A 27,898-nucleotide genomic window follows, 5' to 3' on the forward strand; every position below is an offset into this window, starting at 1 on the left:
TCATTTGTACACTAGACGTTCTGATTCAGTTGAATGGAGGGGTAATTCTAAGTTTTCAGGGCATATTTTTGTAAGAAGTACTTCTTGTTCCATTATGGTATGATTCACTTTTTCATAACCTTGACCATTGCTATGTATGGCAATTGTATTAGTTTGCTTTTGTTTGTACGCTTCTTCATTAAAATATGGTTCTGTGCTTGTAGTGTGATTCCATTCACCTCCGCTGATACTTAAGACGTTCTTTCTGTTGATATTTCGCTTATTGAGAAGTCTTTTTTGTAATTTAGTTATTAGTTTTGTTAGTGGTTTCATTTTGTTTAACAGTAAAATAAATACATTTCTTTTGAGAAGAATTGCACTGTCCACCAATGCTTCTAAGATAAATTTACTACGATAGGTTTTAAGCTTTGAACCTGATTTCTCTCCTGTTTTTATAAGATTTTGAAGGACTTTGTGACAGTATATTTTGGCTAAAATACTTTTCTTGGTATGCTTACTTTGCACTATATTAAAATGTGAAGAAGTAGTTTTATCTGTACTGATAGCTGATTTTCTGTTAATTGTTTTTTGGTTTGTTTTACATTTTGATAGAGGAAGCAAAGTTGTTGTACTTGAAACTTCTTGTGTTTCACTAAATGATTGTATTAGCTGTTTTGTTTCAAATTTTTTTACAAATTCTGCTAGAGATGGACGCTTATGTTGGACACCTTTATTTTCATTTGCTCTACTTTTGCGTTGCTTTCTACGGACTTGACTTTTGGTAGGCATTCTTTAGGGTCTGTTGAAAAAAATAAAGAAGATATGGGTTGGGGTGTTCTGGAATGTATGTGTGCTGTGTGCATGAATGTTTGTATGTATGTAATGGTGTGTGATTGTGCTTTGGGAACTAAAACTAGTAGGGATAGGTATTCTTGAATTTATGTGTTACTAAACTGGAGTTCAGATGACAAAAAAAGTAAGCTAGTGGTGTGGAAAAGTACAAATAGTAAATCTAATGTATACAATTAAAACAGTTGTTTGTTCTATAATATGAAAATTGTAGTGGTTCAGTTGGGTAATTTGTGTGTCCAAAAATAGAAATTTGTGGGCCATTCTGGCGATAGATCGCTGTTTAAGACATGGACATTTTTGGACAAAATGGTACAAAATCTCTATTTTTAGAAACCGGAATAGCTCGTATTAATGTTACAGTATATTTGATTAATAATACAAACATTATGGTGATATTTTACTTACTTTTTTAAAAAATTAACAGGTAACATCTTAGTTTTTCTTTCTTCTTCAAATTCAGCTGCTTCTTTTCAGGAAACTGGTCTTCACTGCAATTGTAAAAGCTTCAAATTAGTAACTTTGTTTGTATATAGCACTGTTTTTAATTTAGATATTGATTTTTTTAATTGAAATCCTCAGTGCCTTCTGTAAAACCATTAAACTAATTTATTTACATAAGATAAATTGCATCAGTTCAGTACATATGATATGTTCTTAATGAACAAATTGTATTGAATGACTAACTGTGGCAAAAAAATATATCTTTACTATGTCTTGTGAAATGTATAATATATTAGTGAATACCACTATTTCTGTAAGTAAACTGTTCTAGGTAATAGCGCCTCAATGTCATATCTAATTTAAAGTAATTAAGTAAATAAATAAATAAAAACAAAAAATATGAAATTGTATAAGTATTTTCATAAAGGTTTAAACATAGATTGTGTTTGCGTGCAATTTTGTTTGAATATATGTAGTCTATATATTTCATTTAAAAAATGTTAGTTTAACATGATTTGAGTGTGTGTATGAAGAAAGTAAAAAGTATAAAGGTTTATAAGTGATAGTTGATTTTAGGAAATTGAAAAAAGTACAGTAAATTCATTTTACAGATTTTACAAGGTAAAAGTCTGTTTGAAAATGTGTTCATCTACTATACAGAAAATATGCATACCTGAAGTTTGTGTTCATGCATATGGATATGCATGGAGCTGCAAGTAGAAATCTTGAAGACTTGTACAGTATTTCTGGTAGATGCTGCTTGCCAATGATATGACACTTGTACTCAGAGAGATTCAGAGTACATTTGCAGTGCTGATCTATGATGATGCAGTTAGATGTAGAGGTCTTGTATGTGATTGGTGCATGGTCATGTGATTTTTGAGGTACATCCAATGAGGGAATGGCAGAGAGAGTGTAGGGGAAATGGTAGAAGGGCTGTTCATGTTACGATATGTCCGCGGACATGGCGGTAGTTCGCGGACATCGGGAGTTACATCCGGGGATTTTTGGGTTCAGAAGTCATGCAAATGAGAATAAGCACTAAAAGGGATTGGTCAGGAAAGTTTGGTGGGTGTGTTGTGCCAGGAGAGATTTTCTCAGATACTCTTTTTGCTGAGAGAACAAAAGATAGCTATGGCTGTGTGTTTCAGAAAACAGATTGTTTGGATTTTAGGAGATTTCGTGGATACATTGGTTGAAGGTGCATGCAGAAAGCTGTGGAGTAGCTGTAGATCTTGGATTCCCACATGTGGAAGTGCACTGGCATGGAGTACGTGGAATGAAGTGGTTGGACTTGCTACCTCTCTGTGCTACTTTGGAGACAGAGCAACATTGTAATTCATTGTGGAGGGAACAGTTTAGGACATGTGACTGGAATTTTTTTTTTTGCAATTTGCTATGAAAGAAGGACTTAGGAAGGTTATGGACATGTTTCCTAATTCTCAAGTGATATTTTCACGGATTGCGCAGAGACAAATGTGGCTTTGTTCTTCTTCATTTGGTCCACAAATGGAAAAAGCAAGGCGCAATGTTAATAAGGCTGTTTGTGGCTTTCTAAGAGATTTTGGCATGTCTTCTTTTCACAATGAAAATATTATGTTTTGTAGTACATACATTTTTCGCAGAGATGAGTCCATCTTACTTATGCTGGCAATCAGATTTTTCTGAGAAATGTACAAAATGCATTGCGACCTTTTTTGGAATTGCAACAACGATTTTGAAGTAGATGTTAAGCATTTACAATTTTTGACTCCACCCAAAGGCTCTTTTCAGAGCCACCACTTCTTTCCAGAGAAAATTACAATGTTTGTGATGGAGTAGCAACCCAATTTTTTTAATGTTCGCGAACTGTCCGCAGACTTCTAAAAATACAAAGAGCCCTGCTTCATTTATTTTCACTTCTATTTTTTAACTGGGAAAGGTGGCTCTGAAAAGAGCCTTATTTTTTTTTGATTTTTGTAATTTTGTATTTTTTTTGGTTTTTCAGACACGACACACTAGGAGAGGAGGGTAAAGGAGGGTAAAGGGGGGGACACCAACCACAGGGATAAGAAAGGGCGAGCTGAGAGAGGAAGATGTAGAATGGGTTTTATTTGGGTAGTGAGCAGGTCTTCTCGTGCTCTGAGACGCTAGTCTGAAAAGCACTCCAAATTCGCTCCCCCCTGCAGAGTACTGTGTCACAGTACATACATACAACTGTGACCCTCGAAAGGTAAGGGTCATCAGCATTCTGTATGGCCTGTGAGGCAGCTTGAGAAAGACACTGTCCCACAGAGGTGGTCCTTGTGGTGACAGGATCAAAAACAGAGGATGAAATAGAGGAAATCAACCTGCTACGTTCTTCGCAAGGTACAACCCTGCGAATAGCCCCAGAGTGAAATTACCTTAGGTGTCGCTTCATAGTAGTGGTCCCAAAGCTGTACTTACCGTGCTTCCCGCGACTGAGTGTCATTTTGGACTCATTGCAGGTAACACGGTTCGCACGAGCCTTAGGACCATTCCCATGAATGGTAAATAACCGCCACACCCAAGACTCACGCCTAGTGTGGGTAGTAGGGATTTCCTCTACCTCATTCTCATCATCCTCTTCTTCCTCCTCCGCATCCTCACTCCTGTTCCCCTCTTCAGGCCCTTGGGGAGGTGGTGGTGGTGGAGGGGGTGGAGGTGGTGCTAAAGCAGGTGCAGCACCAAGTGGCAGTTCAGCAGCCAAGGATGCCATCTCGATGATGGTGTAGTCTGCAGGTGGCAGCAAAAATCACTGTGTTCTGAAGAATAGCCAGAAACACAATGGGAATAAGCTCTTGGGCGTGGTCTTTTATAGGGGTGCTTGTGCGCGGTCCGCGGACATGCGCACTGTCCGCGGACAGATCGAACACAAAAAAAGGATCAGAAAGTTTCAAAAGGTATATAGAAACTCAAGATTGCTATGTGGAACTTGTGCCATGGTGAGATTTTATTGAAAAATATTATGGATTAACTGAAAATGTACTTTTAAATTGTTCGGGGACACGAACAGTGTCCGCATTTCAGGACACACGATGAGGGCACGGTCATATGATCCGTTTGCGAACTAGTCCGCAAAGGAAGCGCCTGTCCGCAGGACACCAAGTGCACGGAGATTGGTTAGCGCATGCGCATTGATGTCCTACGGACACTGTTCGGGTTCTGAAGTAATTAAAAGTGCGTCACACCTAAAACGAACATTTCAGGACACCGCATGTGTTCTTAGAACAGTTTAAACTTGGTAGCGAACAGTAAGGACAGATATAGTGTTCTTCAGGACACGTGTAATTTAGTTTATGTACGAACATTTCAGGACACCAATTGTGTTCTTAGAACAGTTTCAATTGGGTAGCGAACACTACGAACAGGTATAGTGTTCTTCGGGACACCTCCATTTTCGTTTACGTACGAACATTTCAGGACACCAATAGCGTTCTTAGAAAAGTTTGAACTTACTAGCGAACAGTACCGGACAGGTATAGTGTTCTTTAGGACACTTTAATTTTTGTTTGTTTACGAACAATTCAGGAGACCGCGTGTGTTTTTAGTACAGTTTCATGTTACTAGCGAACACTACGAACAGTTGTATTGTTGTTCAGGACACATCATTTTCGTTTATTTACGAACATTTCAGGACACCAATTGTGTTCTTAGGACAGTTTTAAGTTGATAGCGAACATTATGGACAGATATAGTGTTCTTTAGAACACTTTAATTTTTGTTTCTTTACGAACATTTCAGGACACCACGTGTGTTCTTAGAACAGTTTCAACTTGCTAGCGAACAGTACGAACAGGTGTTGTGTTCTTCAGTACACCTCCATTTTTGTTTATGTACGAACATTTCAGAACACTCGCATTGTCCGCGGACACTTTTATTGTTTTTTAAAAAAAACGGAAACTATTCACAAGACAATATAAAAATTAAACTTTATTTAACATATATTAATAATTTATGACAGAGAAGGTGAGGCAGAAACAGAAACAAGAACAGGAGAATTTGGGGTTTCAACATGATTGGTATTAGGTGAAGAAGGGATGGAAATATCATCAAAACATTTTGGATTATGGAGAGGGTTTGGGGATAATTGACTGGGATATGGTGAGGAGAGACAAGTACATGTGGGGCAATGGTACAAGGTTTTTGGTTTGAAATGATTTTCTACAAAAGTTTTTAAATTATTAAAATTAGCCAACAATACATCCATTTTTTCTTCTATATTGTGAAGACTGTTATCCATAACAGGGTTTTCTGAAGTTTTTTTCTATTCTGGTATGCTCTGTACAAAAAAATAATATATATGTTAAATGTATATAAAAAAAATAATAAATAAATGGTTTATATTATAAAGTGTTTACCATTAGTCTCACTATCTTGTGACATTTCTTCATGTGGGAAATTGTCCTCTAGCCATACCAGAGTACTAGACATTTCTGTGAGAAAAAAAAAAGATAATATATTTTTTAATCTAATACAGAAAGTTTATAAATGTATGAGTAAAATGAAGTACACTTACTATTTCTGGTAATATAAGTCCTATGTATTCAGTGGGTCTGGTCTTGTTCTCAGTTCTGTTGTGTCTGTGAGGTAATTATGTTGGGAGCCAATTTATCTTCTTGTGGTATATTCCATTTCAGAACATATTGTATTTAAATTAATGGTTAGTGTGTTACATATATGGGTTACATTTCTTATGTATTACTATATATAATGTGTTTGTGGGCTGCTTTTTGAATTTGTTAAATGTTCCTATATTATGATATAACAATCAAACATACCCCACGACCCCCCCCCCCCACAGTTTTTAGGTAGTGGTACTGTTCTCCGAACATGTCCGCGAACATTAAATAAGTTCGAAGACATCAAGTTCATAAGAAGAGATCTAGTCAGTTCCATATGACATGTATATAAAGTCAAAGTCATTATTATTAAGTTGTGCTACTAAAAAACTATGAAATTCAGTGAAAATACTTTGTTAAAGGGACGTTATGGTTAAGTTGCGCTACTAAAAACCTATGAAATTCAGTGAAAAAACTTTGTTAAATGGACGTTATGGTTCCAAGTAAAACCAAAAAACCCTTGAAATTCGCCAGTTATGGTAAGCTAAGCAACCATAACTCGCGCCACCACCGTGCACTGCTAAGACTAACACCCAGGACATCAAAGATGACATCACAAATGTCATTGATGACATCACTGATGACATCACATGTGTATGTACTTCTCATGAAATATGTGTAGAAGGGATTCTTATTATGTTGCGAAAAAAGTGTTAAGAATTATTGCAAGAAATATACCCTAATAAGTGCATTGAATGATGCATTGATATAAATAGCATCCTATTATGGGGTTCCATCTAGTATACTAAGCTACTCATACAGAAACATAACATTGTGTGCAGCGTACAAGATGAAGGTATGATATTCGTAATGTTAAGATGTTGAATAATGAAATGATAATTGTTTTCTTAATAGATTTTTGTGTACTGTGAAATATGTAATAAGTAGCTAATAAAACCTATGTATTACATAATTGCATTACTATAGACAAAACACAAAGACACAAGAACACATACCAATATGGGTATATACAGGGAAAGTGAAGTTAGCAAAAAAGCAGAAGTAGTAGCAGAAACAATTAATAACTCAACTGATTAGTTTCATGCAAATAAATGATTGCTCTGTTTCAAAGCTGATATTTACCCTATGTATATGTATCACTTGATGTGATTGGACCCTAAGGAAAGTAGTGTGAGTACAATGTATACAAATATGACCATATACAGGGAAAGTACAGCCATAAAAAAACAACAGAACTATCAGAAAGTGCTCATAAGTCTAGTGATTATCTTTATGCACAAAAAGGATTGCTGTCTTCCAAGCTTGTGTTTTCCCATATGTATATGTTTCATATGATGTGACTGTACTCTAAGGGAATTACTGTAAGAACCTACTAGAAGGATATGTCTACAAATAAAATAAAATTCTTAGTTTCTGACTGTTACTGAAGAAAACCATGTGGCCTAGATATGTCAGCAAAAGAAAAAATTGTGAGCCAGACATGTGATGTCATCAGTGATGTCATCAATGACATTTGTGATGTCATCTTTGATGTCCTGGGTGTTAGTCTTAGCAGTGCACGGTGGTGGCGTGAGTTATGGTTGCTTAGCTTACCATAACTGGCGAATTTCAAGAGTTTTTCGGTTTTACTTGGAACCATAACTTCCCTTTAACAAAGTTTTTTCACTGAATTTCATAGGTTTTTAGTAGTGCAACTTAACCATAACGTCCCTTTAACAAAGTTTTTTTCACTGAATATATATATATATATATATGTATATATATATATATATATATATATATATATGTTTTATACTGTTTGCTGATGTTATATCTTGTTATATATACATTATTGAAGGGGGCACAAACGTGATGAGGCAGCTGGTATCGGAGATAGTAGGATGAGGGTGGGCGCAAACCAGCCTTCTTCCATTTTCATCAGAGAGGACCAGTGCTCGGATCTGCAATCAATGCAGTTTCCTTGTTTTCTTATCCAGGCGTTCCAGGGGAGAAACGCAGAACAGACACACTGCTAAGGGCTATATATGTATAGGGTGATGATAGCCGCCCTATTATTAAGGTGAGTTGGACTCCCATAGGACCCCCTCAAAACTTTATCGTTAATAACTATTGATTTGAGTAACGGATTTGACTGAAATTTCGAAAGTGATTAAAAACCTGCGCGGCCACCCCAGACTGAAAAGCTTTGTATAGATCCATTAAATAATAAGAAAGTTATTAAGCGTCTTCCACATTTTTTTCTTTCCCAAAAGTGCAGCCCACTTTCCATTCATTATCCCATGGGCAAACAAGGTCAATTTTTGCCAAAACTCACAGCCCAAACTGCCGGACGGAATTGGACCATGTCTGAAACAACTTGGCAATGAAGTGTTGACATGCGATCCATGCCTGATTTGGGGTTATTCTGTGCAGTAGTTATTTAAATATTTGATGGAGAAGGGGGTGCCCCTTCTCAAAAATAGATAGCTATAACTAGGGGATTTACCAAAACCAGGTGTTTTTAGAAATGAAACAAACAGCATCTTGTTTTTCTCGCAATGCAAGAGATATCCATGGCTATAGCCGAGAATATAGGAAAATGAAATGCAGGAAAAAAGCTATTTGCAAGTCAAAAACCATGCAAATGCTGTCAGACTAGAGGTGGGAAGGAGGAGGTGGTTAGAGGGCACTGAGTGTAATTTGGGAGTTGGAGGGGGTCTAGGAACTGAAAAGATTTCTGTAGCCTGCGCTATAGCCTCGAATAGCCGACATTTCATTGCAAATTGCGTCACAGAAACAGTGTGTGTTGTAGAGGGAAGGGAGAGGGGAGGTGAGAAGGGCCTCTGAGTGGTGTGGGGAGCTGGCATAGATGAGGGGGCACTTTGTGAGGGTGTAAGGGGGCAGGAAAGCATTTTTTGTGTGGCTGTTTTGCCGATATTTTCGGCTATATTGGGGCTGCAAAGGACTACATATACCCACGAGTATGTGTAGTTCTGTGCCAGCGGCTATACATTTGGGTGTTTGTGTTTTATCTCTTTATGAAAGTTATTTTTCTAGGTGTAGTGATGTCGGAGTTGAAAAATGACTGGCCATGGCCAATGGCAGTGACACGGTAGGTATTTGGGAGTCTTATCTATTTTGGCTGTGCGTTTTTAGACTTTCGTGCATGTGAGAGTGTGGAGAAAAAAAGAAGAAAATAGGTTTTGAAAATGAAAACAAAAAGAAGCCACCCTACCCTAGTTTTTGATGCCAATACATTGTAGTTTAGTCTGTGTATTGTCACTTTTGCTATTATACCTTCTGCCTATTAAATGTTTCCATACCTAGTTTACTGTCATGTATTATTCTCTACATGCTTAACTTCACCTACTTTACATTACTAGATGAGCTGGGTTGTAATGTTTAAATCGTTTAAGTTATATTGTATATTAAAACCTGAGTGAGCCCACCCCTTTTAACTTACAATGTTTAACCACGGTTATAATAAAAGTGAATGAACTGTAGCTGTGGGTATAATAACAATTTTTTTGTTATTATTTTATTGTATTTGTATATTTATATGTGATCAGTAGTCTTAAAAGGACTGTTTTGCGGTACACTTAGTGCAGTGTTTTAGCACATTTGGAGTACTGTTTTGATGTTATGAAGGAACACTGCATTTCCTTAATTCGTTAGGTGTACTCCATCATGTTTATATACATTTGCATTGTAGAACTGTATGTTGTTTGAAATCCATAATTGGTTGTGGTCCCTCATGAATGCTGAAACTACTTTATTAACATTTCTCTGTGATTTCTCAATGTTGCCATTAAATCGGGTGGTCCATCTCCATTTTTGCTTCTGAGTCAGATTGGAAAAGATAAAGATGGTCTGAGGAAATAGTTCCATTAGTTTTCCTGTGTCTTATTTCATCATTAAAGTAAATGACACACCTCGTACATTCCCCAAATCATTGCCTCCTCTACGAATTAGTATGACGTCTGGCTGCCCTATACTTCTCAGACTTAACATTTCTGAAAAAACTTGGAAGCAACGCATTCACCTCATTCCAAACCATTTAATTGTAAAATCTTTCAAACCTAGGTCCATGTTAATATTTAGTTTCTCACAAAAAGTCAGTAACCAAAACAGCCAACTGACTTCGACCAGCCACACAGTTTTTGAACCAGCCATGATATCTGCAATTTCTTTTCCTAATTTGAATTTCTAGTAGTTTGTATGAGCAGGGTATGTATGATGTGTGTGTTTTGGAGTTTGTAAATGGTTGATGGTACTGTTGTAATTATCCACGGCTATCCAGCAGCTACTCAGTGTGTGGTGTTTGTACCTGTGGGTAAATGTGGTAGCCTGTGCAGTCACAGCCATATTGTGGCAAATGGTGCGTCATTTGTGGTAGCCATGGCTATCTGAAATTCTGGGTGGAGTGACATCATAGATGCATAGGGTTTTGGGGGATTGAGAGAGAGTGGAGGAGGGGCATATGGAGTGGAGGGAGGCTGCTATGTGTGTTTTGGGGGAGGGGATTTTTCTATTAGTAGTTTTTGCGAATAGCCGTGGCTAACAGCAAACGTCCATGAAGGACTTGTGTGTAACCGCGTGTATAAAAAGCATGTGTGTAGGTGCATCAATGCTTTTTGTCATTTTATTGGCTGTGTCCGTTGGCACGGTTTTATTTATAGCCGCGTCTATAAACAAACATTTCCTGTGCGATAATCATATTGTTATTTAGATGATAAAGCACAGACTTTTATCTGTTTGTGTTATTTTGTGTGTTTAGGTGTTGTCTTGTCTTATTTGAAGTTTTGAAGGTTGGCCTAGTTTAGTTTTCAGTTTGTAGAAAATGTACGTGCATCCTTGGCTAGAAGTAAGCTTTGTAGCCGCATTGAATATCTGCGGCTTCTAGTGATGCTGGGCAAAGTTTTCTATGTGTTTTGGTGTTTCTAATTGGCTGGTGTTAATGTTGTAAATGTATACTTCTTTGTGATAGGTTGAAGTGAATATGTGTCAGACATTTTATTAGTTTTTTTAGAATATAGTCCTCTTTTCCTGGTTTTGATTTTGGAGAGTATGAAACTCCCCGTTTTGTCTACTTTTCTCATTTTGACTGCATAACTCACAATGTGCAGTTCATATTACCTGTGACAAAATATGACTGGCATTAATCAGTTGTTTGTCATTTTTTGTTGAAGGTTTTATTTGATGACATGTTAATAATGTGACTCTGTGTTTAAAAGGTTTACTATATTTGTTAACAATGAAGTGATCCTGCTGTATATGTAGAAAATGTGTGGGAACAATTGAAGTTTTTTATTAGGAAAGAAAATGTATTTCAATGAGGTGCATGATATAGAATCATTAAGTATACTCACTGCACTCCAAATAAAAGAATGATCACAGAGCAGTAGAAATGTGTTTTTAATTACAATGCTTTTATAATCACTTATGGTGTGTGTTCAAGTGCTTTATGGTGTGATCTGAAAATGTGTGTATTTTAAAATGATGTTTTGCTGGTGCAGTGTGATTTGAAAATGTGTGTGCTTTAAAAAAGATTTTAATCTATAAGAGAACATGCATTGTCTTCATTCATTTATTGTTTTGTAAAACCCAGTGTTTAATTTCATGAAAAATATGTTTGGTTTTATTTTTAAATATACATTCATGAAGAATATAGGAATGGTATTAGTTGTGCAAACTACTACTATGCAAAGTAGAAATGGAATGGGTTTTCTGGTGCAAATTGCCCCAGTAAAAAAAAAGGTGCAGTATGTGCTCAGCAATCCAATTCTAGTACAAAAAAGGTTGGAAATGCTGGAATGGTTTATTGGCTGTTTCCATTTGCAGCAGTTTAAACTAGAAAACACCCTGATTCTTGTTTAATGTTCTTGTTACTCTACTGCCACTTGATACAGAAAGAGTGGCAGCTTTCAATGGCGACTTACTGGGCACGCTGGTTCTTCCATGGAGTTAAGGTGAATATTTAGCATGCCCATATTTACAGGTCTGACCAATGAGAGGGCTTTAATTAATACTGTGGGGCTTTATCTGACACAGTAATGCCCCCTTGGCACTGGGCCTATTGCTATTAGGACTGTGGCTCATTAGACTGGAGTAGTAATTGTGTCTTTATTTGGTTGGAGAACAGCAGTAGTAGTGATGCTTATTTACAGTAGTTTCCTGTGTATAGATTATAGACCATGCTTTAAAAGGGATTGCACATTGTGCAAGGAAAAAGTTGGAAATGTTCAGGGGAGAAAAGGCGGCAGGTTATTTTGGAAAAATAATCTTCAGTCTTTTCTCCCTCGAACATTTGGATCTCTGGCTTTCAACCCTGATCCTTATGGTACATACAGTGTTTGAAATGAGAGGTGCATGCTTCAATTCCCCAGAAAGGCTGGGGAAAGATTTACTGCCTGCCTCGCAAAGAGTCATCCCAGAAAAGGATTCTCGAGACTTTGCAGCTCTGCTAAGTATCGCCACCCAGCAGAGAGAGAGAGGGCCACAGTGCAGTAGAGGAATGGCCCTACTGTGCCTAAAAAGGCTTTTTTATTAAACTCACTGTCACTCCAGAAAAACACCTCCCCCTGACCAGATCCATCCACTAACATCACGCAATTTCCTCCGTGCCTCTCATTGTGCTAGCTGCATTGCTGAAGAGCAAAGTGATACATATTTCTTACGCATCCTGCTCTAATACAACACACAGTGTTGGGTGGCATTGTGAAACATTTGAACATTAAACAAATATAACTTTTCAATTTATAAATGCAATCTACTTTTCTTTTCTTCAATGGAGACCACTAGGTGTTAATAATAGAGGTGTTATTTAGTTTGGGAGTTAAGGTGTGCATGGACCATTGCTTACAAGTTTAGTTTGTCTTATTATGTGGCTAGACTGGCATTTTGGTGCAGCCAGTCTAGCCATGTCTGACTGTCGCATGACATTTTGTATTAGGCAGCTCTGAAAAAGCAAGCATGATAAGTGTTATGTAGCAAGACTGGTTTTTTAATGTAGCCAGTCTAGCCATTTCATATTGTGGTCTGACATTGTATATTGTGCATCTTTGATAAAGCAAGCATGATAGGTGTTATTATGTAGCTAGACTTGCCTTTTGGTGCAGCCAGTTTGGATATATTTCCACACTGTGGCATGCGTTTTGGTAAAGCCAACAGGAGTATGTTGTGGGGATACTGGTATATATTGGTATAACCAGAATGGGCATATTTTCTTATGGCATCATTACTGCCATTATTCACAAAGCAAACATGAGTATATTCATATATGGTAATACTGGCATGTATTGGTGCAGCCAGTATGGAAATGTATGGGCCCAGCCAGTGTTTTTATATTTGCACATATTGTGGGCAAAAGCATCATGAAAATATTTTTGCGAAATGCTCCTGTGCCCATTGGTAACTTGCATCTATTGATTTTTTTTTATGAGTTGCCCTACAAAACCAATTGCAAACTGCCATTTTAACCAATTTTTAGAAAAGGTGTGCTACAAAATGCACCATTTTAACCAATTATTTAAAAAAAAGACTGTGGGGGAAGAACCCCCACGCACTCCCTCCTTAATTGGTTTGGGATCCCTTGCTATGCTCAGTAACATATTTGGGGGAAATATTTACACCGCTCCACTTTAAAAAATCACCAGCCGCCACTGCTGTTACTTCCTGTGGCATTGTATATTTTTCTTGGCATCTGTGATAAAATAACCATGATAATTGTTATTGCTTTGACTGGCATTTTGGTAAAACCAGTCTAAGTGTGTCTTATTGTGGCATGGCATGTGTTACTGTATATATGTTTATTACGTGTCTGTTGGACATGATTTCATTGCGGCATTCCATTTTTAATAGCAAAGCATTACATTAATTAAAGCATTAATGTTCCTGTGCACTGTTGGTGACTTGCATGTATTGGATTTTTGGATTGGTGTTACCCTACAAAACAACTGCTTTTTTTAGCCAATTTTTCGGAGGAAGTGTACTGTATAATGCATTAAAACACATATTTATATCTTTATACTAGTGCAGTGTGCAGCGTGCCCCTTCAGCAGCATTATCATAAGGTGTATTGTGCAAGTGTGGTAGTCTAGGCCGGCCCAGAGTCCAGCGCGACCTGTGATTTGTTGCTGAGATTGGTGGGGGGCCCCCAAATGTTGTGCTACGGCACTGAGCAGCGGTGATATTGCCAAGCAGACAGCAGCTCGAGCACTGAGTGGCTGCAAATTCTCACAAAACTAATTGACACTCTACATCTGCTCCTAAGCCTCCCACTCTTCCAGGTATCATTCCTTTCCGAAAGTATGGGGGGGGGGAATCCACACACAGAAAGTAAATAGGTTTGTGGTATTAAACACGATATTTATTATTCTGAAAATGGTAGAGACATGCAACAGAGGGATCGAATAGAGCCTAAAAGATCCCTGATTGTGTAGACTTGAACAGGAATGTCAGTCCGACTCTTTTCAGCAATGGAATCCAGAGGTACACTGTTCCCACAAATGATGTCTCCCTGAGCAATGTAGAGCCATGGTGGACAGGTAGAACCTAGGAACTGAGACCACGGTTGTGAATGTTGACCTTGATTTTGTGCAGATGTGGTCATTAAACATAGGCAGTATGCTTAGAACACACAAAGGCCATTTTGAAGCAGATCAGAAAGCAAGAGAATGTTTTACTGCTCTATTTGTTTATTTATATAGCGCCTATACACAGGCAAGTGTTTCAAAGCACTCAAGGAGGAAAAGGAACACAGGGAAAACCAACAGTCACTCAAGGAGGGAAAGGAACACAGGGAAAAACAACAGTCGCTCAGAGTCCTTGAATTTCTGAGACAATAGCGGTCTGCACAGGCAGGTGAAGTGAATATTATACATTTAACAGTTTAGATACAGCAAATAGGCCTGCTGGCGATTCTGTTTTTTTTTTCTCCAAGTGCACATTAGGGGCTGAAGACAAGGGAGAACAGACATAACGATCTACAGGCAAAGCTGTATACAGATTGTGCAAGTGCGGGAGGGCAAGAGACGGGCAGGGGAACAAGTGCGCCCCGTCAGTAGAGAATTGGTGAAGTGCGGGGAGGGAACCTCTCAAGATTTTACTACAAGTGCAGTGGGTTGTAGGGCCTTACGGCAAGTGCAGAAAGACTGGCAGGAGTGCCTAGGACCTGTGAGATTCTGAAGTTCACAAGGTGGCCAGTCAATAAGCTGTGTGGAAGGGTGGAGAGAAGGAAGAGCAGAGAGTTAGGTTAGCAGGGTAGGGTGGGAGAGAAGGAAGAGGAGAAGAGGAAGATCTTGAGGAGTTTACAGAACTTGAGAATTTCAGGCTAAAGAGGAAGTGTGGCAGGGAGGCTGTTCCAGAGGGAGGCCCCTGCTGAGGAAAGGGCTCTCACTCCAAATCTCTGCTTAGAGAACCGGCTCACCCGCAGAAGGGTGGAGGTAGATGAGAAGAGGGCTCCAGAGAGACAGTATTTAGGAAGGCAGCGTTGAAGGTAGGTAGGCCCCAGACCCCAGAAAGCATTGTGGACAATGCAGAGGGTCTTGAATTTGATCCTTGCAGCCACAGGAAGCCGGTGATGTGATTTCAGCACCAGAGAGATGCGGTCCCTGGGCTTTAGGCCACGGATAAGTCTTGCGGTTCTGTTCTGGATGAGTTGCAGAGAGCGCAGGGTGGCAGCAGGGAGGTTGAGGAAGAGGCTGTTGCAGTAGTCCAGCCTGGAGAGGACATGGGCTCTGGAGACAGTGAGCTGCTGAGGGAAGGTGAGAAAAGGTAGAGTGCCTCCAAGGAGGTGTAGTTGATAGATTTTTTTGAAATGTCAGAAATGTGAGAGGAGAAGGAGTGAGTGGAGTCAGAGATGACCCCAAGTTTTTTGGCCTCAAAGGAGGTGTAGGCGCAGGGCCAAGGGGGGGCGGCCAGATTGAGAGGGGGAAAGCGGGAGCAGGTGTCCCGATGCAAACATTCTCAGTTTTACTGGCATGGAGACAAAGGCCATTTGCAGCACGCCATGACTGAATAGCAGACAGTCAGGTATGAGTGAGGAAGAGGAGGCGCCTGAGGGTAGTCTGAAGGATAGCTGCGTGTCATCTGCATAACACAAGAAAGAGGTAAGAGTGGCAATCACATGTGCCAGGGCAGCCAGGTAGACGCTGAAGAACCTGGGGTATAGGTTAGAACCCTGGGAAGGCCACAGGTGGAGAGGGTGATAGTTGAGAGAAAGTCACCAAGTTCGACCTTGAATGGGCGGTCAGAGAGAAAAGAGGTTAACCAAGCCAGAGCCTGACCTGTGATTCCCAAGGTGCCCCCAAGACGTGAGATCAGGATGTTGTGGTTAACCATGTCAAAGACAGAGGAGAGATCAAGGAGAATGAAGACAGAGGATTGTTAGTGTCAATATTAGAGAGCAGGTCTTCACACGTGTTCAGAAGAGCAGTTTCCGTGCCTCTGGATGCTCTAAAGCCAGACTGATGGCCGGGAAAACAATTGATTGGTTCTGTGTGGAGGTTTAGCTGAGAGATAGCCAGCTTCTCCTGGAGTTTGCCCAGGAAAGGAGTGATAGAGATCGGGCGGTAGTTTGATGGAATGGAAGGGTTAGCAGACGGTTACTTGAGAAGAGGGTGCAGAAGTGAGTGTTTGAGAGAAGCTGGGAAAACTCCAGTGGGAAAAGGAAAGGTTACAGAGGTCGGCCAAGGCTGGTGCAAGGGAGTCGATGTTGTCCTTGATGGTTTTGGACGGGCAGGTGTCAACATGCTTGGATGAGGCCTTCATAGAGCGTACTTGTCTGGTGACCTCATCAGGTGTGATGGGAGAGAGAGACGAGAGAGAGAGAGAGGAGAGTGGAAGTGGAGGTGGGGCCAAGAGAGGCACAAGTGCTGGTGTGTGCTGTAGTGTGGAGGTAAGGGAGGAAAGGATGTCTTGGGTTTTTGTGGTGAAGTGCGCTGCCAGGGCCAAGCAAAGGTCCTGGGTGTTGTGTCCTATTTCTATGGACACGTTATTCATGTTGACTGTTTGTGTCCGTTCTTTCTGTTTGTTTTGGAAGTTGTGGCGTGGCCACAGAAAGAGGAAGAGGCGGGGCTACCGCCTCCGATGCCAGTTCTGGCGCCGACAATAAAGGGAATAGCACCCTACGCCACGGCTCCCGCGTCTTATTACATTGCCTATATTTATCTGCATGCCTTATATTGCCCCGGGTTCCTAACGCATTGGGAACCCAGCATTGGCGACGAGGACGTTTTACTCACGCCCGCCTGCCGGCAGCTCCAGCGCCGCTGCCTCCAGATCTACTGCCTGTCGTTGGCCCGCCCACGCCCACCCACAGGCAGCATCAAAGTAGCTTGCGGGCCGCGGAGCAACGCCGCTGCTTTCGGCGCTGCAGCGCAACGTCGACCCGCCCACGCCCACCCGCGGACAGCCTCCAGAGTCGCGTGGGCCACAAAAATCATCGTTGCTGCCCCAGGCACGGCCGTTTTCGCTGTGTTTACGTGCTGCAGTGGAAGAGAAGGAAAACCCTGCAACTCTCACACACGCACCAGGTGAGAAGCGCTGCAGCCCAGTGAATAAGGGCCACCTGCTACTCATGAGGCCCTCATGCAACCCAAGTCGCCGCTAGCCCCCACGTTCAGCGGGCGAGGCCGCGCTGGTGAAGGAAGTGGTGAGGGAACTTCAACTCACGCCACCCCAGTGAGGAGTGTGCCACAGCAGCGCAGCCCAGCCATGTCCACTGGCATATCAGCAGACAATATTGACAGTGGCTTACAGAGCCCCCAAGCCACCTCCACTCCGAGAGCAGCCAGCACTGGAGAGGACAATTCCTCTGAATCCCTGCAGCTACAAGCGGTCCCTCATTTCGATATGACGGACACCAACAGCCTGGCACCCAGGTGGGCTCGATGGCTGAAAGAACTCCACATCTACATTGATGCCTCGGGCGTGCGAGAAGAGCGCCGGTTAAGAGGCATCCTGCTTCACTCTTTGGGCCCCGTGGTGAGAGACATCGTGTTCGAAATGCCCGAGGACAACACTAACTCTTTTCAAGGCATAATTGACTCATTAAATGCTTACTTTGCACCCTTACGGAACGTTGACTACGAGAGACATGTGTTCCACACAACGACGCAAGACAATGATGAAAGCATGGACAATTTCATTATGAGGCTAAGGAAAAGAGCCAAATACTGTGATTTTGACAAATATTCCACTGAAGAGGCACTAAAATCACAAGCCATCGCAGGGTGCGGGTCCCCTGACTTTCGCAGAAAATTGCTGCAGAAAAGCAGAACGCTAGAAGAGATCCTTCAAATTGCAAGAGCAGACGCGGCACTGACACTACAAACAGAGTCTCTAGGCAAGATTTCCATCACGCAGAATGCCAAATCAGCCTCTCTCTGCCCCATCCGCACGCCTGTCAGCCCGTCAGAACCAAAGAAGTGCTACCGATGTGGTTTCCGCTTTCCTCATGTTGGTCCATGCCCTGCGATTGGACATCAGTGTGATAAATGTGGGGGGGATAATCATTTCCAGTCTGTCTGTAAGAACATCAAATTCCTCCAGAACTCAGGAAGCAACAGGGAAACCGGACGTCAAGAAGGTGGACGCTCTAGGCGGGAAAGCCCGCGCAGAAACTCACATCGAGGCTCCACGCATGGAAGGAGGCGCTCTCACAGCTCAACCAAAGAACAGGCGTTTTCATCGAGGAGGCGAGAAGAGAGGAGAGAGAGAGAAACATCTAACCACCGAGAGAGCAGACGCCACTCCCCGCACCGCAGACCAAGACATAGGATCAGATACGTGGATGACTCGCCTCACGACAGACAGGCAATCAGATCATCTTCATCCAGTGGGGAAAGAAAGCGAGCATACGTGCATGCCATTGGAAATGCCACAGCGACTGAATACAGTCCGACTCTCCTACTCCAACTGAATGGCCAAAATCTAGAGTTTCTGATAGACACAGGCGCCACTGTGAATGTCATCAATGATCTAATATACAAATCGTTGGAGGTCAAGAAAGACTTAAAGAAGGCCGACACGCTAATATACCCCTACGGGTCCAACAGACCGCTAGACTGTATTGGGATGTTCAACGCACACTGCAACTACAAGGAGCAGAGCCAGAAAGTAAAAATATATGTAATCAGAGGTGAAGTCCCGGGAGGAAGCATCCTAAGCTTCCGCACAGCGATACAAATGGGCCTCATCAGTATCATGTATCAGATCATGTCTGCATACACCTCCAGCGCCAAAGACATGATACAAAAGGTATTTCCGGCACTTTTCAGAGGACTAGGACGTCTAAAAGACAAGCAAATCAAGCTGCACATTAATCAGCAGGTGAAACCTATTGCCCAACACTATCGGGGCATTCCCCTCAATATACAACGGCAAGTTGAAGACGAGATCCATTCATTACTACAAGGCATAATCGAACCAGCGTCAGGCCCGACTCCATGGGTTTCGCCAATAGTACCGGTACCCAAGAAAGATGGCACATCCAAGATACGCATCTGCGTAGACATGCGTGCTCCAAATGTGGCCATCGAAAGAGAGCGACACTTGGCCCCTCGTATGACCGACATGATACACCTTCTACATGGGGCCACCATCTTCTCGAAGCTAGACCTGAACAAGGGTTACCACCAACTCGAACTTCATCCGTCTTCTCGATACATAACCACATTCTCAACCCATCTAGGGCTCTTCAGATACAAGAGACTAAGCTTCGGTGTGTCATCCGCAGCCGAGATTTTTCAGAATGAGATACACCAAATAATCAAACACATCCCGCATTGTTTGAATTACAGTGATGATATTCTCATCTTCGGCACCTCCCAGGAAAGCCACGATGACACGCTACGTAGGGTCTGCATGGCGCTAGAAAATGCCAACCTCACACTCAACCCAGAAAAGTGTGAAATCAACAAGACCACCCTCAAGTTCTTTGGACACATATTTTCAAACAAGGGCATGCGTCCAGATCCTGAAAAGGTGCAGGCCCTGGTGGATGCCCCCACCCCCACTTCATCATCGGGTATACGATCATTCCTGGGCATGGCAAGTTATTGCACGAGATACATTCAAGACTTTGCGTCCGTGAGCACCCCGCTAAGAGTCCTCACCGGGAAGGACCAGGAATTTGACTGGACAACCGAATGCGAAAAAGCATTCCAGGAAATTAAACGACGCATATCATCAGCGTTCTGCATGGCTTATTACGACCCTGACTACGACACGGAACTCACCGTAGATGCCAGTCCCGTAGGCCTGGGCGCCATTCTAGCTCAATCCAGACCGGGAGCGCCACCCAATGCACCCAAGCGCATAGTAGCCTATGCCAGTCGGAGTCTATCAAAGACAGAATGCGCGTACTCGCAACCCGAAAAAGAAAGTCTCGCGGTCGTATGGGCATGTGAGCACTACCATCTCTTCCTATATGGCCGCCCATTCACCGTTGTGACTGATCACCAAGCGCTAAACACGATATATGGCAAACCCACCGCCAAAATGCCACCCCGAATTGCCAGATGGGGTCTACGCTTACAAGAGTATTCCTTCAAGATCATACATCGCCCAGGGAAAGAGAACAACCCCGCCGATTTTCTCTCCAGATACCCGCTACCGGCTCAAGTGGAACGACAATCCACAAAAGCGAACCAATACCTTAATTTCTTGGTCAACAACGCACTCCCTAAACATGTCTCCATTGCCCAACTCGTGGAAGCCACATCCACAGACAAGATGATGCCCATCATAAAAGAGTGTCTGCGAACAGGCCGGTGGCATGTCAAGGAACTGACAGAAACAGAAAAGGCTCAATTGCGCGTCTTCAGACTGATACGCCACACGTTATCCGTGTCTCCAGAAGGCTTACTCCTCAAAGAGAACCGAATTGTAATCCCCTCCAGCCTGCAGAGACAAATACTGGACATAGCTCACGCTGGCCACCGTGGAATAGTGTCCACCAAGAGACAACTGAGAACGAAGGTCTGGTTCCCCAAACTGGATGAACAATTAGAACAAATCCTAGGCAATTGGCTCACCTGCCAAGCGGTGGGTCCCCGGACATTCCCGGCACCGTACAACCATCAGAGATGCCTCCACAAGTGTGGGACCGAGTAGCTGTAGACATGTTTGGACCCCTGGCAAATGGGAAATACGTGCTGGTAATTGTGGACAAAATGTCACGGTTCCCCGAGGTGCATCTCATTCACTCTACAAGCGCCCAAGCGGTTATACCTGCCCTGGATAAGACTTTTGCTGATTACGGCATACCATCGATAGTAAAGTCAGACAATGGTCCACCGTTCAGCGGACAGGACTTCGCAATGTTCGCGGAACACCTTGGTTTCCAGCATAGAACAATCACACCGCTGTGGCCACAAGCGAACGGAATGGCTGAGAAATTCATGAGCTCTCTCAAGAGAACACTCCAAATATGTTCCATAACCAATATGTCATTCATGCAGGCCATCTGCACCCTCCTACGTGAGTACCGGAACACTCCACACAGCACCACAGGGGTGTGTCCGTCCACGCTAATGTTCGGGCGCATCATACGAACGCAACTGCCCCACAATCCCCATGCCCGTCCGTCGCCAACAGCCGTAGGTGACGCCATCAAAAGAGACAAACGGACCAAAGAACAAACAAAAGCATACACTGATCAAAAAAGACAGGCCAAGCCATGCCATATTCAAATGGGCGACGTGGTGTTGGTAAGGCAAGAACAAAACACCAAGGACACCCCGGCGTTCAGACCTGAACCGTTAGAAGTGACGCACGTGAATGGCTGCATGATAACTGCAGCCAGCCCCACAGGGACCATCACGAGAAATTCGTCATTCTTCAAGACTTTTGGGGGACATGCCGATCCGATCACCGATCACTTGAGGCTTGACCAGGAATCTTCAGAGGTGGATTCAGAGTATCAAGTAGAAGTGCGAGATGCGGACGACAGCGACAGCGACACCCCTGTGCGCTGGGAGAGAACACCCCGGAGGAGTCCGTCCAAAAGGACTATTCGTCGACCTCCTCGATGGATAGAAGAAATGTAAAAAGGTGTGCCCCTCTTTAAGTGGGGGGGAGATGTTGTGTCCTATTTCTATGGACACGTTATTCATGTTGACTGTTTGTGTCCGTTCTTTCTGTTTGTTTTGGAAGTTGTGGCGTGGCCACAGAAAGAGGAAGAGGCGGGGCTACCGCCTCCGACGCCAGTTCTGGCGCCGACAATAAAGGGAATAGCACCCTACGCCACGGCTCCCGTGCCTATATTTATCTGCATGCCTTATATTGCCCCAGGTTCCTAACGCATTGGGAACCCAGCACTGGGTGGGAGTGACAGAGGAGGAGACCGCTGCAGGGTTGGCCAGTTCCTTGTAGACTTTGAAAAGTTTGGCCATGTTGTTTGATGCCACAGAGATGCAGGCTTGAATAAAGACTTTTTTCTTGGAGCGGGTGCAGAGTCCGTATTGCCTTGAAAGAGCCTGGAGGCCAGTTTCTCTGATGGTCCACCAGATGCATTCCATTTCCGCTCAGCTGCCCAGCACTTGCGTTTAAGGGCAGCCAGATGGAAGTCATATCAATAGTTGCACTTTCTGAAAAGCTTCAGTTGGACCCTCATGACAGGGGAAAGAATATCAAGAGTGTTGGAGATTGAGGGATTAAGGGCAGTGAGGGCTGTGTCATGGTGGGAGTCAGCCGCAGGAAACTCTCCCCAGAGGAGAGTAGGTGGAGGCAAAGGCTGCAACTGTCACTTTTTTCATGGGTCTTGTGATCTTGAATCCCAGTGGCTATGCCGGATGAGTTGCTGTTAGAGGAGATGAGAGCTTCAGAGTTGATAGAAGAGAGTGGCCAGTCCAAGAGAGAGAGGTAGTGAGAGGGATAGAGAATGGCATGTCGGTGGAGATGAGAGCATCCAATGTGTGGCCCACGGTATGAGTGGAGCCAGAGGGAAGAATAGAGAGGGAGAGAGAGTCACATATGTTGCAGAAAGGTCCAAACAAGTAAGGAGAGACAAGGCAGATGTTAGGGTCATTCAACAGGAGGAGTTGAGAGGAGGAGGAGAGTAGAGAAGATTCTAGGTCGGCCCATTACGAGAGGAAGAGAGTGAGCGGTCCAGGAGGATGATAGAAGGTGGCCATGAGGAGACAAGATTTAGGAGAGAGTGAGAACCTGCAGACTAGGGACTCGAAAGAGGAGTAGGTCTGAATCGGTATAAAAGACACAGGTATCCATTAAGGGAAGATCAGTGCTACTCAACCACCTGCCTTCTTCAGCCTGGGAGCAGAAAGGATTTTGTAGCCTTGAGGAAGGAAAGTGTCAAAGCTTGTGATAGAGCTGTTCTTGAACCATGTTTCAGTGATGGCGAGCACATCAAGATCCATGAGTTCGCAGTGGTTGCAGATGTCAGTTGAGTGTTTAACAGCAGAGCGAGTGTTAAGGGTGGCAATGTGGAGTGGCTTGCCATCCTTAAAGGTCTTCCGCGGGGGTCACATGGGACAGTGGTCCCCCTGCCAAAGGTCGCAAGATGGCCAAAGAGATAGTAGTGGTTGAAGGAGGAGTCAAGGCAGACAAGGGTGCCGGGACAGGATGGCAAGGCGAAGGCGTCAGAGCAGAGGAGGCGGAAGGTGAAGTGGGCAATGGGCCTGCGTCGTGGAAGAGGAAAGCACTGTGGGCAAGTGAGCCTGGCCAGAAGTGGAGGTAAGATTAGCGAGGCGAGGGATGAGCCTATTAAAGAGGAGAAGGTTGGGTTGAAGACCTTGAACCATGATGGTTCTGTTGAAATAGACATTGATGATGACTCTGGAAATGGTGAAGAGATCAAGGAGGACCGCCCAGCGAGTGCCACCATTAATGGGAGAAGAGGTGATAGGAGCGAGAAGACCGACCATGTAGCGAGTCCATAAGTCAGGTGAGGTTACGATGAAGAGGATGTGACAGTCTCTCTGGTGGAATCCTTGACGCAGGTGTCTGCAATGGGAAGACCTGGGTTGCTCAGGGTGTCCTTCTTCCATTTCTTCCGGACAGATTTAGTGATAGGAGATGGATAGATGATTGTGAAACAGTTGGAGAGGATAGGGGAGATAGATAGTGACATAGTTGCCAGAAGAGAGGGGGGGAGGAAGACACTTGAGAGGCTGAGCCCTAATACACTTGGAGGAGGGGGGGACAGAGGGAGGTGCACCTTTTGGGAGCACAAACAGCCACAAGCACAAACAAATCTGTGAATCAGCAGGGCAGGTGAAATGCAGTACACTGGACAGGCTAAATTTGACTTTAAGACAGGGCAGGTGAAATGCAGTACACTGAACAGGCTAAATTCGACTTTAAGACAGGACAGGTGGCACAATCTGTTACTAACAGGGCTAGATAACATGAAGAGCAGATCCAGTAAAAAGAAAGGTAGCCAGACCAGGTGCAGAGGGAAGGATTTGAGAGCTAGTAAAGGACCCGACCTTCAGAAGAGTGTTTGGAAGTCCATTAGCCACTGTGTGCCCAGGGAACATGGTGGTGTCCTTGGGCTCCAGGTGTAGTTGGGGGGGTGTAGGTGAGGACCCCCCAGAGACTCGGCCAGACAGCGGACAGGGAGCAGACAGGGGCCTTAGAAGTGGGCCTTTGAACAACAGGCTGGCTTCCGCCTCCCGGTCCCACTGATCGGTAGTTAAGAGAAGAGGTAGCCAATGGTCAGGGGGCCAGGGCATGCTGCACAAGCTGCTGTAACATCACACAGCCATCTTGGAAAGGGTTCAGGCTGCTGCTGTCATGGATGCTGGCTCCTGGAGGCAGTGGCACAGGTATAGGTGGAGCGGCCATTGAATGTCCTGTGACGTTTTCCTTTTGTCTTATGGTGGTGGTCTAGTCTTTTTCAGCTCGGTTCAACGTGCGGAGTGCCGGATAGCTTTGAGCTCCTTCGCTTCTGGCATTCCGCGTGTTGCAACGTCGGAGTTTTCGCTGGTTGACTGTGCCTGCACCCGTTTCTTCGCCTCTGCTCGCTTTGAGCTGTTTTGCACCGTGGTGCTATCCCTCTCTCCTTCTGTTTTGTTTTCCCTATCGGCAGCTTTCCGCCGATTACTCCATTAGCCTTACCTTTGGTTTCCGGGTTTTACCCCGACTTCCTCTGCCACTGTCCGTTCTTCTCCCCTGCCTCTATTACCTTTTTTCCCTTTCTTGTCTCGGAAGCTGCCGCCCTGACGCTTCCAAGTCTCTCGTTCCAATTTCCGCATTACCTTCCGACAGGCAGCCGCTTGCGGTCATCTGTCACTTCCTGGTTCCCAGTAGCTGAGAAAGTGTTTACCTCTCCTTTCCTTTCGGACATCCTATTCTGAGCCTGTTTCCCAGCTACATCAGAACCAGAGATATTATTCAACTCCTCTTGTGGACATCGCAACATCTGCTCCTGCTCGTCGGCGCATTCAAGACTTTCCACAGCCGATTACTACCTGCTTCAGTAGTGGAGTCACAAGCAGCTACAGCTCACCGGTGGCCATTGTGGCTTCATATCGAGGCAGGTTCCAAACTTCACAACTGTACCGAGAACCAGCAGGATATAGCACGGAATCCAGTACCTCAGGTGAGGAGACAGAGGAGGGTTCAGGTTTAGGCGAGAGTGAAGTGTTTTGTGACAACTGCATTGGTTGGCAAAAGGCTCGCAGTTTCAGCAAATCAAGAGCACCCACAACTGAATGCTTTGCCAAAAACACGTGTTTCTAAGCATGTGCTTTTCTGAACATGCTGCTGTGTTTTTAAACGCACAAAAAACAAATGCTAAAATTGAATCTTTTTTTCTTTTTCAACAAACAATGACCTATGCGCTGCTCAAGTGGAGCTGAGAGGGGGCCTGTGTCAGAGAATGAGGGCAACAGGGCCTACTTAGTATAAGAGATATCCCCGCAGGAACGAGGCCTTGGAGAACAGCTGATCCGAGTTTAGGTCAGCACGGAGAGCACAAGATCAGCCAACCTTGCAGAAACAGCTGATCAGTGCTAAAAAGTGCACGTGGAAAGCGCGTGGTCCGCAGGCTTGAAGAAAAACAGCTTATCCTAGAAATAGATGCGCGCGGAGAGCGCGGGATCAGCAGGCCATGCAGAACTGCATGCAGAACTGCTGATCAATGAATTAAAGGTGCGCGAGGAGAGCGTGTGGTCGGCAAGATGCAGGAGCAAGTGATGAATGGAGGACCAGGGGCCAGAAGTGGGTGTTTGAACAACAGGCTGGCTCCCACCGATTGATAGTTGAGAGCAGAGGTAGGCAGTGGTCAGGGGGCCAGGCCAGGCTGCAGAGGCTGCTGTAGCATCATGCAGCCATCTTGGAAGGGGTTCAGGCTACTGCAATGGTGGGCAAAAGGCTCACAGTTTCAACAAATCAACGTGTTTCTAACCACTTGCTTTTCTGAACATGCTGCTGCGTTTTTAAACGCTCAAAAAACAAATGCTAAAATTGTATCCTTTTTTTTCTTTTACCACAAACAATGACCTATGCGCTGCTCAAGTGGAGCTGAGAGTGGGCCTGTGTCAAATAATGAGGGCCACAGTGCTTACCTAGTAGAGGAGATATCTCCACAGAAGATGTCCTCTTAAAGAAGATCTGATGGGCTAGTCTGAGACCCACAACAGGTTGGAACACAGCATTATGGGTTACCTGTAGTTGGTCAAATCACAAATCACCATTAAGAATGTCAGATTGTGTTAACTGTGCTTACAACTGCACTATGCTGGTGCCAGAGAGAACAAAAAGCATACTACTGACCTAAACATAACGATTGCAAAGAATCCATTGTTTTTGCTGCCTGATTGGACTGTAGCTGTTCCCAAGATTTGGTCAAGAAGCGCAGTTAAAGTAAAATCCTGGAAAGCGTTCATTTCTGACCGGTAATACCACCTCTGTTCGGGAACTCAAGAAGGCACTCAGAAGGTCCCAGAATTTATCAGACTGGACAGACACAGACAGCCAAAAGATGGACAAGCTGATACAAAAATGTTGGGCTACACGCATCACCATGACACACCCTGGATTTGGCGGACTAAGGTACCAACTGTGGCACAGCATGCAGGGAGAAGCAAATAGGGATGAGAAAGACGAACAATGGACTATGCATAAGAAACCATTTTACTCAGTTCTCTGAGTGCATATGTATTCATACAGATTGCATAGGATGCGATGGATTTTAAAACCATGACAGGCCACTAGAGGCTTCCATTTAATGAAAGAGACACTGGGGGTCATTACAAGGTTGGCGGTAAGGGGTTAACAGTGCCGGTAATGGTGCCGTAGCCGTCAACCCCTTACCGCCCCATTACGAGTCTGCTCGCGGGACCCGCAAAGGGCGCCTGGTAATACCAGGTGCCCTTAGCAGGTCCCGCTAGCAGACCAGGGAGCTAACAACGGGCCTGTTACTAACGGGCCCATTGTTAGCTCCCTTCCCATTCCCATTGAGCCCTATGGGGGCTCGAATGAGAATGGGGATGTATCGGGTCAGGGTTCCTCGAATGAGGAATTACTGGGTCCCCCAAGGTTGGAATGGCCCGGTAATTCCTCATTTAAGTAAACCGGACCCGGTACCCCGTAAGGGGGTAACCATGCCGCAAATTGTGGCATGGTTACCTCCAAGGTCGTAATGACCCCCTCTGAAACTTGACAGTGGGTCTCATTCCGAGTTTGGAAGTAGCCATGGCACTATTAGCACCATGGCTGCCTCCAAAACCGGGTCCGGGTCCGGTCTGGTTCAATGTTCAATGGGGACTTACCGGGACATTCCGACCTGTGCGGACCCGGTAAGTCCCCATTCAACCAACCATTCCCCATTCCCATTTGAGCCCCCATAGGGCTCAATGGGAATGGGGAAGGCGCTAATTATTGGCCCGCGAATAGCAGGCCCGTAATTAGCAGCCTGGTCCCTTAGCGGGACCCGTAAAGGACGTGTGATCAGACCACACGTTCTTTGCAGCTCCCGCTAAGGGACCTCGGAATTGGGCGGTAAGGGTTTAACGGCACCGGTCTCCTTACTGGTGACCGTTATCCCTTACCGCCCAAGTCGGAATGAGGCCCAGTCTCTTGCTTTGACTGGACAG

This window comes from Ambystoma mexicanum, chromosome 8 (genome assembly GCF_040938575.1).
Source record: "Ambystoma mexicanum isolate Mex_15411 chromosome 8, UKY_AmexF1_1, whole genome shotgun sequence".
NCBI lineage: Eukaryota > Metazoa > Chordata > Amphibia > Caudata > Ambystomatidae > Ambystoma > Ambystoma mexicanum.